Raw genomic sequence first — 11476 nt, 5'->3', positions numbered from 1 at the left:
ACAGTTTCTTCAAGCCTTGGCAAAAGTTCTAATATATGATTCTTTCCATGTGGAAGACTTAAGTGTTACCAATGTTGTTGTTTTTTTTGTATTTGCTGATATGCATGCATATGATATTTACTTGTCTTACTGCCAGACACCCTTTTTTTTTTTTGCTTTTGGATGAATCCTGATAAGCACATTTATTTTGTTTGAGTATAATTAGGGGACCTTCCAAATCCAACCCTATGCCAGGAAACAGTGCTGTTTATAATAAGTTAGCAGAAATACTCTTAGGGCTTTAATGTGCTTGGGTTATTGCAAAAAGGAAATGAAATAAAATATTATAGATATTACACTGACTTCCTAAATATTTGGAAACTAGGGCACTTCAAAATAGTAATGAACATTCACAAAATCATCTGTCCCTCTTCTTCCTTTCCTTTCTTCCCCTTCCTTTCCTCCCTCCCTCCCTCTTTCCCTCCTTTCCTGCCTCCCTCCTTCCCTCCCTCCCTCCCTTCCTTCCTTCTTCATGCTCTTTCTAGATAATGCAAGGAATGAATATAAATTTCCTCCTCCCCTCCCCCCCAGGCAACTTATGCCATAGATGGGAATGGAACATATTCAGAAACTGTAACACAAAGTGACAGTGTAATAAGTGCTGTTGTAGAGTGGGTGAGCTGTCTGCATGCAGCTGTGTTGGTGCTTTCCCAGTCTGGTCAGCAGCTTTTCAGTCATGGCAGGGACAGCAGTTCCCTGGTGGCCTACTTCTGGGATGTGCCTTTGGGAGTTGTTCCTGGAAGTTCAACCGAGACAGTTTCTTCTGCCTTTTCAAGGAGTCTGTAAGCTATTTAATCAATGTAATATCCTTTTGTTTGGGGGAAAAAGAGCAAGTGAGTTCTAAAGCATGTTGTTCCTGACCCTCACCCATCCCCATTTCTCCAAGGTAACTAAATTGCAGGCTAGTTCAAGGTTATTCTAGTGTTTTAAAATAGTTATGTAAAATTTTGACCTTGCTTATCATTTATACATACAAGTAAATTAAAATCTTTCCTCCAAATGCTGTCCAAAAGTTGGGGATCACAAATACCATATTTGCAGATTGAGTAATCTTAGGAGGCTGAGTAGGTAGTTAAAGTTTTAAAAAGTAATAATATAGATCAGAAGAAACAAATGATCCATTAGCTTATTTCTAGTTCATCATCCTGTTTCTATCCTTTTTAGCAGTTATCACAGTTACCTTATCTATTTGTATATTTGGTTATTGTTGGTTTCTAATAGAACAGGAAGACATAAGGGCAGCTTATCTCCAAAATCTAGTACAATGCTAGGCCCAAGTTAAATGAATGGTCTGCTTTAAGTAGAATAAAAACATTTTTTTAAACTGGGAGAATGGAATTTGGTTCTATCATGTGAGAGACACTAGGATTTTTTCCCCTTTCCATGGATGAAAAAAAGGGATGACTGATTAAAATCTTCCCTGGATCCTTCTGGTTTTAAATTCTGATTATATCTAAGGTTAGTTTCTTGACTGATACAATAGTTTCTATGTTTTGTACACAACAGTGAGATTGAATCCGTTTTTTAAAAATGCCATTTTAAGAAGGAGGGAAATTTTTATACGCTTTTGGGGCATCTCCATGAGATCCTGTCCTTTAGTTGGGCAGAGTCATATGCTTTAAGACAGGAATTACCCTGATAAACTAATCCCCGGGTCCTCTGTGTTGGGGTCACCCTTGCACTACTTCCCTAGGGACCATAGGAAATAGCTCATTCTATGAATGGAATGTCAAGTCAAAACACATTTATCTGAGCAGAATTTTAATGATTTTTCAAAGAGGGATTTTCCCAAACACATCTGAATTTACCAAATTACTGATCCCATTAGCTATGTTTTCTTTTAAGCACCTTTCTTTAAACAAAGCAATTATTGCTGAAATCATAAAGTGTATTTTTCAAAAAAGCTTTTCACTAAGTTTTGTTTGATTAGCAGGAACCTAGTAAAAGTAAATATTGTCTGAGAAGGCACTTTCAGGGCCCTTTCTTTTTCTTCATTGAATTAGCTTTTTAAAGCACTATTCTTTGGAGAGAGTAAGAGCTTTTTCCCAGCTGTCCTATTATTGTGTAGCTCAAGGTCTTGCTCTGAGATTACAGGTAATTGTGATAAAACACAAGCTTCAGTTTCTGTAATCTCAGGCAGAAATCTGTTTGTACCCCAGGCCTTCATATCAGGTGTTTGTTAAATTCAGAGTTCTCTCACCTGGGGTAGCTCCACTGGTCCCCAGTAAACAGAGATGTGTGGCAGGGATAGGGCTGCACTTGGGCCATTGCTCTCTATTTCTCTTTCAGAATCATGTGGCGGAACTCCTGTGGCCAACTTACATACAGCATGCACAAAATGGGAAAATTATGTATTTTAAAATAGGCATGTTTGAAACAATAACACTTTGACTATGACTGAAGGCCACATGTCTTTGGCTTTGCTTCTCGGACAGGCTGCCAGAACCACTCTGCTCCATGGTTCTCATGCCCCAAAGTCCTGCAAATTGACACGTAAGTAGGCAACACACAAAGAAGCTCAGCCCATTGAGAAAGTGAGTTTGGGCACTTGGGCTGGCCTCCTTTTCTCTCTATGTGCAATTCTTTCCAGCTTCAGTTCTTCTGTCCCATCTTAGTTTTGTGTGTGTGTGTGTGTGTGTGTTTTTTCAGAAAGGAGAGATTAAATGTGTCTGGTATTTCAGCATGTTAACTGCACAGGCAACATGAGGCTAGCACTCAGGCCAGTGTTCAGCCTGTCATATGGAAGAAATTGCCTTTCAGGAGAGATTATAATTGTGTATGTAGCCACACAAATGCACATTCTGCCTGGAGGAAAATGCATAGAAGAGGAGGCCTCATGCTGCCACTCAGGCCTCTTTGTGGAAGGCTGCATAAGAAGCCCTTATTGGCATAGTCAACTCTTTTGGGTTTAATGAGTCACGTTTTTGTGTGATGCCTACTTAAAAAAAAAAAGAAGAAGAAGAAGAAGAAGAAATGCACTCTTCCTCAAGTGATTTGCTTTGCTTTTATTGGCTCTACAGCTTTGTCTAAGAGTTTTGTACATTTCTGATGACATCATTTATAATGCTAGCGCACAGACAGTAAACAAAAAATAATTTAGCTTCGGGCATCTAGACAAAACTTAAATAGCCCAATTTAGAAAAATGATAATAAACTTGATAAACAGTGAGCACACGAGCTTAAAAAACAAGCGTGACCTCAATCCTTTTTGGAATGTGATGCTTTGAAAGATGGCTGTAGAGAAAAGTAGAAGCTTAGACACTCTTGAATTGTGTGCAGTTGAGACTTGAGTCCATGGTCTAGTGTTAATGCCAAGCAGTATGTTCTAGTTACTGGATAAAATACAGGTTACCATGTGAGTAAGTCATTAAACTCCTTGTCCATAGCATTTCACCTTTAAGAAAGGACACGGTATTATTGCCACCTACCTCACAGGAATGTTAGAAGATTGAAAAGATAAGCATGTGGCGCTCTTTGTAAGAAAGGTGTTTTGTAAATAGATAAAACTATTATTATTCTCCTTGATCAAATTTCCCAACAAATGGAATTGATAAAAGCTACCTCACAGGGGGTTGAGAGGATGAATTAATTAATATATGTCAAGTATTTTAAAGTAAACTATTTAATGAGACCTAAAATTGATTAGCTTTTTAGATAGTCTGTAAACCACCAAACCTGATGTATAGACACATGATTAACTTATAGTCTTACATGTGCAGTGCATTCAATCTTTGGCCTTGTCTTCAAGGGTTGGCATGGTAGAGAATGGTGAATAAAGAGTTAGAAGAAAATGGGTTAGTTCTTCAGGGGGATTGGCTGGGCTTTTTTCTCTTCAAGGTTGCCTACAAATAGCCACTGGAGTCTTGCTAATCTTTGTTGCCATGTCTAGACATAGGGACTGTTTTGACCTTTGCTCTTCCAGTACATATTTATTTTTGATCTCATAGTTCTAAAGGAGAAACAAACTTTAAGGAAGAGAAGTGGTTGACTTGTCTCACGTTGTGAACTTTTTACTATCCTATTAGAGGCCCAGTGCATGGATTTGTGCACTGGTGGCGGTCCCTCGGCCCTCAGCCTGGCCTGCGGGGATCGGGCCGAAACTGGCAGTCCGACATTTGCCGAGGGGTCCCGGATTGGGAGAGGGTGCAGGCCAGGTCGAGGGACCTCACCAGTGCAGGAATCTGTGCACCGGGCCTCTAGTATGCATATAAGATCTTTGGTTAATCTCTTCCCACCCTTCCCCCTCCCTGCTTCCCTCTAGATTCATCAGTCTGTTCCATGTTTCCATGTCTGTGGTTTCTGCTCCTTTGTTGAGCATCTTCCCCCTGGTGGTCAGTGCATGTCATAGCTACTGGACCGTCAGCCAGTCAGACTGTCAGCCAGTTGGCTGGTCAGCTGGTCACTTAGGCTTTTATATATATAGATTTCCTAGTAATTAAGAGAAAATAACTGTTGTTGAAGTGATAGGGGCAGAAATAGAATATTGGGGACCAGGTATAATTGTAAGAAATATTAATCATGCTCTGCTAACTGTGATTGTTTTGTTCTGATTAAGAAGGCACATTCTAACCTGGCTGGGAGTTGCACATGAGACCTGGGAGCTCATCTGGAAATGCAGCCCATCCTCCCCATCCTAGAGCTGCCTATTATCATGGAAAGATTAACAATCTTGTTGCAGAAACCAGGGCTGCCAGCCCTTTGAAGACCCCCAGCCTTTGTATACCCATAGGCCTTTGCAAATCTCCAGCCTGCATTACCTGTTAACTGCCCATTTGGCATACCCTTTTGCCTATTCCTTATGTAATCTTTGTCATTCTACCCAATATAAGCAGCTGGCTTATGGTGGGGTGCAGAGCAGATTTTTGTGGATGACCTGCTGGTCTCCCATACTGCTAGCAGTATTGGAATAAACACTCATATATGATTCAACCCTGTCTCTGCTTAATTGGCTCAAGTAGTGACAGGCAGCACGGACCCATTGATTGTCCAGTTACAAAAGGATCTGACATTGGTTCCCCAGCTGAAAGTTCTTAAACTCAGCCAAGTAATAAAAACAGCTTTGGTTGTTATCTTTACAGAGGAAGGGACACCAGAAAATTATATACTAAAGCCCAGTGCACGAGATTCGTACACTGGGGGGCAGTCCCTCAGCCTGGCCTGCACCCTCTCTCAGTCCAGGACCCCTCAGGGGATGTCCGCCTGCTGGCTTAGGCCCGATCCCCCCAGGATATAATAGGTAGGATCTGCTCTAGGTAGTCATCATAGGATTTCAGGCTAACTGGGCATGGTTTCTGGGGGTGCCTCAGTTGTAGCCATTTCCAGCCAGTAGAAAGGGAAAAGAGAAGGAGTGAATCCAGTGCAAACACCTTTTAAGCAATTAGGCAAAATTTGTAAACATCACTTGTGCTCACATTTCATTAGTGAGAACTTAATTTAAGGCCACTGCTAATTGTGAAGGAGCCTGGGGATTGAATCCAACAATACAATCATGTGTGCAAGAAGAAAAGGAGCATAGATTTTGAGGGATGCAAACAATAATCTGCCACACCTAGAATGTACAGTGAAGGTGACTCTCCCACTCAAGGTGAGGTGTATTGTTGGTGGCTGCTTGTCCTTATTTGTAGGCAAAGCATGAATATATCTGCACATATCCGTCCTGGGGGTCAAGCCCGCAACCGGGGCATGTGCCCTGTCCAGGAATTGAACCTATGACCTCTTGGTACCTGGGTTGATGCTCAACCACTGAGCCACACCGGTCATGCCAAAATTTTCTTTTTATTTATTTATTTACTTTAATTTCTTTTTTTTTCTTTAATAAATCTTTATTGTTCAGATTATTACAATTGTTTCTCCTTTTTCCCCCCATAGCTCCCCTCTACCTGGTTCCCACCCCACCCTCTGCCCTTACCTCGCCCCCACTGTCCTCATCCATAGGTGTACGATTTTTGTCCAGTCTCTTCCTGCACCCCTCATACCACTTTCCCCCTGAGAATTATCAGTCCATTCCCTTTCTATGCCCCTGATTCTATTATATTCACCAGTTTATTCTGTTCATCAGATTTTTTATTCACTTGATTTTTAGGTTCACTTGTTGATAGATATGTATTTGTTGTTCATAATTTTTATCTTTACCTTTTCTTCTTCCTCTTCTTAAAGAATACCTTTCAGCATTTCATATAATACTGGTTTGGTGGTGATGAACTCCTTTAGCTTTTTCTTATCTGTGAAGCTCTTTATCTGATCTTCCATTCTGAATGATAACTTTGCTGGGTAGAGTAATCTTGGTTGTAGGTTCTTGCTATTCATCACTTTGAATATTTCTTGCCACTCCCATCTGGCCTGCATAGTTTCTGTTGAGAAATCAGCTGACAGTCGTATGGGTGCTCCCTTGTAGGTAACTAACTGTTTTTCTCTTGCTGCTTTTAATATTCTCTCTTTGTCTTTTGCTCTTGGCATTTTAATTATGATGTGTCTTGGTGTGGTCCTCTTTGGATCCCTTTTGTTTGGGGTTCTGTGCACTTCCTGGACTTGTAAGTCTATTTCTTTCACCAGGTGGGGGAAGTTTTCAGTCATTATTTCTTCAAATAGGTTTTCAGTATCTTGCTCTCTCTCTTCTTCTGGCACCCCCATAATTCTGATGTTGGTATGCTTGAAGTTGTCCCAGAGGCTTCTTACACTATCTTCATATTTTTGGATTCTTTTTTCTTTTTGCTTTTCTGGTTGGGTGGTTTTTGCTCCTTTGTATTTCAAATCTTTGACTTGATTCTTGCGTTCCTCTAGTCTGCTGTTGGGTCTCTGTATAATATTTTTTATTTCAGTCAGTGTATGCTTAATTTCTAGTTGGTCCTTTTTCATATCTTTGAGGGTCTCGCTAAATTTATCGGCCTTTTCTAGGATATTCTTGAAAAGTCTTATAACCGTGGTTTTGAATTCTATATCCAGTCGTTTGTTTTCCTCCATTTCTTTCATTTGTGATCTGGTTTTTTTGTCTCCGCATTTTCATTGTTTCCCTGAGTTGGTAGGGTAGCTTTGTGTGCTAGGTTTCCTATATGGCCCAGTGGGTCGGCCTCCCCAGTTAACCTGAGGTGGACACTCTTGGTGCACCCCTTTGTGGACTGTGTGCTCAGCCTTGTTGTAGTTAACTCTTGATTGTTGTTGGTATCACTGGGAGGAATTGACCTCCAGGCCAGTTGGCTGTGAGAATCAGCTGTGTCTACGCTGGGAGAAGTTCGGTGCTGGAGACAGCCTTATAGGATCAGACTTGCAAAATTGCAAAAGCCTTTGTGCTCAGCTTGGATGGGGCAGAGTTTCAGGGCGGAGCAGACAGTCTTGGCTTCCGTCAGCCCTGCCCTTGCGCACGCACCTCCAGACCTCTGCCTTCCGCAGCTCCCCTGAGTTTCCGCCTGACAGTCCAGATTCCCCCCCCCGTAAGAGCGTGGGTCCCCAGGGGCTTGCCCAGAACTGGGGTTCAGTGCATTCGGAACTGGGGTTCAGTGCAGTCAGGAGCTTCTGACTCCCTTCCACTAGGGAAAGCCTGTGGCAACCTCCGCATTCAGTCTTCTCGGTGAGCACTCGCGCGCGCACACCTCCAGACACCTGCCCGCCACGGCTCCCTCGAGTCTCCAAGTCTCCGTGTGCCTTTCTCTCTACCTGACAGTCCAGACTCCCCCTGTATGAGCCTGGGTCCATGGGGTTTCACCCGGAACTGGGGTTCAGTGCAGTCGGAACTGGGGTTCAGTGCAGTCGGGGGCTTCCTTCCCCCTCCTGCCAGAGAAAGTCAGCCAGGCACTCAGCCGCCCTTCCTCTCTGCATGTGTGTCTCTGTACCTCAGCCCTTTGCCACTCCTCTGATTCTCCGTGAGCTTTTTTCTTTTATTCTAGTTGTAGAATTTCCACTCAGCCAGCCTTCCTGTGGTTCTGGATGATGTCCGTTCTGTCTTTTAGTTGTAGTTTTGAAATTGTTGTGCGAGGCAGCAGTTTAGGTGCTTACCTATGCTGCCATCTTGGTTTTCCCCCCAAGACTCCAAAATTTTCTTAATCCCTCTGATATGCTGCCATCTTCAACTATGTTTTTATTAGTCTGTGTATTCTTTTATTGAGCTATAATTTTATATAATACCATAAAATTCACCCTTTTAAAGTACACAATTCAGTGTTTTTTAGTTTATTCACAAGATTTTGCAACCACCAGCACAATCTAATTCCAGAACATTTTCATCACCTTAAAAAAAGAAAGTCCATCTCAATTAGCAGACATCTCATTTCCCTCTATACCCAACCCCTGGCAAGCACTAATCTATATTCTGTCTCTATGGATTTGCCTATTCTGGACATTTTATATAAAAGTTCTTGCTGTGCCCTAGCTGATTTGGCTCAGTGGATAGAGCGTCAGCCTGTGGACTGAAGGGTCCCAGGTTCAATTCCAGTCAAGGGCACGTGCCCGGGTTGTGGGCTCAATCCCCAGTAGGAGGCGTGCAGGAGGCAGCCAATCAGTAATTCTCTCTCATCATTGGTATTTCTATCTCTCTCTCCCTCTCCTTTCCTCTCTGAAATCAATATATATATATACATATATATATATATATTTTTTTTTTCTTGCCGCAACAAGGGAATTGGTAAATTATAGTATAGTCAACAATGGAATATTATGCTGCAACGAGAATTAATGAACAACTGCTCATAGCTATATGGATCAACCTCACAAACATGATGTTGAATGAAAGAAGCCAGATACAAAAGACTGCATACTGTATGATTTCATATACATCTCAAAAACAGGAAAAACTAGTCTATGAGTTTAGCTTTGGGGAGGTGATTATAGCTGGAAGGAAGTTCTAGGAGATGCACTGATTAGAGGTGCAAATTTATAATTTTTTGTATTTATTATACTTAAGTAGAAAGATTTAAAAATATAGGGTAATTAGTTATTAACTTAAAAATAAGCAAGTAAAATAGAATTAAAATTCTGGAAATAGATGCAAAGCACAGATCCATTTAATTTGTGACAAACTAAGTGTAACAAGATAATTTGAGAAATTCATTAGTTGAGATAATTGGAAGGAATAAGAAAGGAATAAATTTATATTCACACCTCATACCATAGGGTGAAATGAATTTTAGTTGAATTAAAGTGTTAAAATATTCTTATAACTATGAGAAAATGATAAAGTATACTTACCCCTGAGATAGTTTTATGACATAAGTCAATAGTAGATATTTCAGGGCAGCTCCATGTATAGATAAAATTTGTTTTTTTAAATTTCTATAGGACAAATAACAAAGATAAAAGTGACAGGATAAGGAAAATCATGATGAATATGATAAATAAAAGTTATCATATGACATGTTAAGAGAATAATTGGTACAAGTATATGTCACAGGCTAAGCCCCTTCAGGAAAAGTTGTCAAAGGAAATTATAAAGAGTTTATGCATGTGTGCCCTGGCTGGTGAAGCTCAGTTGGTTTAGTGTCATCCCGTGCATCAAAAGGTTGCCCATTCAATTCCTCATCATGGCTTATGCCCGGGTTGCAGGGTTGATTCCCAGTAAGGGGCGTGCAGGAGGTAGCCAATGATGTTTCTCTCTTTCCCTCTCTCTAAAAATCAATAAAAAACTTTTTAAAAAAAGTTTATGCATGTGCAATATTCTTTTGAAGGTGAAAACTTAGAGTCAATCTGTATGCTCATCAATAAGGGAATGGTTAATAAATTATGGTATTTTTATAATATTACTATTTAGCCATTAAAAAGAATTAGTTATTAAGCACTGTCTCAGTAGCTCAGTTGGTTAGAGGATGTCCTGATATGCCAAGGTTGAGGGTTCCATCCCTGGTCAGGACACATGCAAGAATCAACCAATGAAAGCATAAATAAGTGGAACAATAAATTGATGTTTCTCTTTTTCTCTCCCTCTCTAAAATCAGCTTAAAAAAGAATAAGTTATTACTATGTAGCCATTAAAAAGAATGGAAAAAAATAAGTTACAGAATACATACAGTATAATTACATTTTTGTATAAAAACAAGTTAATGAACATTTGCAAATATATGTAGGATCACACATAGAAAGCATTCTGGAAGGATGAAGAACAATCTGTTAACAGTGAATACTCTGGGAAATTGAATTAAGACAATGCTTGTAGGTGAGAAAGCTTCACTTTTTTACTTTATACTCTTGTGTATTGTTTTATTACATTCACTAGTGGCCCGGTGCACGAAATTTGTGCACCTTAAAAGGGGGACACACACATACACAAAAAAGGGGGACCCACAGTGAAGTCCTCGCCCACATATGCCTCAAAATCGCGTGCGACCCAGACTTGGCTGCCCCCCCGCCCATTGGGCTAGATCCAGACCCGACCAGTCCCACCCTTGTCAAGCCCTGCTAGGCAGGGGGCGTAGCCTCAGGTCCCCTGGCCCAGTGCCAGGATGGGGGGCGTGGTCTGAGGTCCCCCAGATGGGGCAGGGGCCGTGCCTTGAAGTCCCCTGTCAAGCCCCGCCAGGTGGGGGACACGGCCTGAGATCCCCTGTCAAGCCCTGCTGGGTGGAGGGCATGGCCTGAGGTCCCTGGTCAAGCCCTGCCAGGCCGGGGGGGCGCAGCCTCAGGTTCCCTGTCAAGCCCCGCTGGGTGGGAGGGCATGGCCTGAGTTCCCCCGACCCAGCACTGGGGGTGCACCTTGAGGTCCCCTGTCAAGCCCCACTGGGTAGGGAGCACGGCCTGAGGTCCCCTGTCAAGCCCCGCCAGGCAGAGGGGCACAGCCTCAGGTCCCCTGGCCCGTGCTGGGGCGGGGGGTGCGGCCTGAGGTCCCCCAGCCTGGTGCTGGGGTGGTGGGCATGGCCTGAAGTCCCCTGTCAAGCCCCACCTGGTGGGGGGAGCAGCCTGAGGTCCCCTAGCCCAGCATCAGGACGGGAAGCACACCTTGAGGTCCCACAACAAGCCCCATTGGGCAGGGGGGTATGGCCTCAGGTCCCCTGGCCTGGCGGCAGGGCAGGGGGCGAGGCCTGAGGACCCCATCAAGCCCTGCCGCGTCGGGGGTATGGCCTGAGGTCCCCCGGCCTGGTGCCAAGGCAGGAGGTGCGGCCTGAGGTCCCCCAGCCTGACGCCAGGCCTGGGGGTACAGCCTGAGGTCCCCTGTCAAGCCCCACGGGTCCCTGTCAAGCCCCACGGGGGGGCGTAGCCTCAGGTCCCTGCTGAGTGCTCATTAAGGCTCCTTAAGGGAACTTGGCTTCAGCTGTGGGTGCAGCCATCTTTTGTGATGGAGTGATGGTCAATTAACATATTCCCTCTTTATTAGTTAGGATGACTTGCTTTTACAATTAAAATTTTAAGTCCACATAAGGGGAAAGATAACCTAATTAAATATTGTATTCAGGTTCACCAATAAATTAAGCTGTTTAAATTAAGACACTTCTGAGTTGCCCTAGCTGGTTTTGCTCAGTGG

At 42.8% G+C, this 11476-nt stretch overlaps 1 protein-coding gene across 1 annotated transcript in view; it reads left to right on the top strand.

Moving 5' to 3' along the window:
• The window catches only part of CSTPP1 (centriolar satellite-associated tubulin polyglutamylase complex regulator 1), a gene marked incomplete at its 5' end in the record, with an annotated part of 189165 nt that overhangs the window by 10623 nt on the left and 167066 nt on the right, over positions 1 to 11476 (top strand).

The sequence above is a fragment of the Plecotus auritus genome, assembly GCF_963455305.1.
Source record: "Plecotus auritus genome assembly, chromosome: 9".
Lineage (NCBI taxonomy): Eukaryota > Metazoa > Chordata > Mammalia > Chiroptera > Vespertilionidae > Plecotus > Plecotus auritus.
The sequence above is the reverse complement of the archived record's forward strand: the minus strand, read 5'-3'. Positions and strand labels throughout refer to the sequence as shown.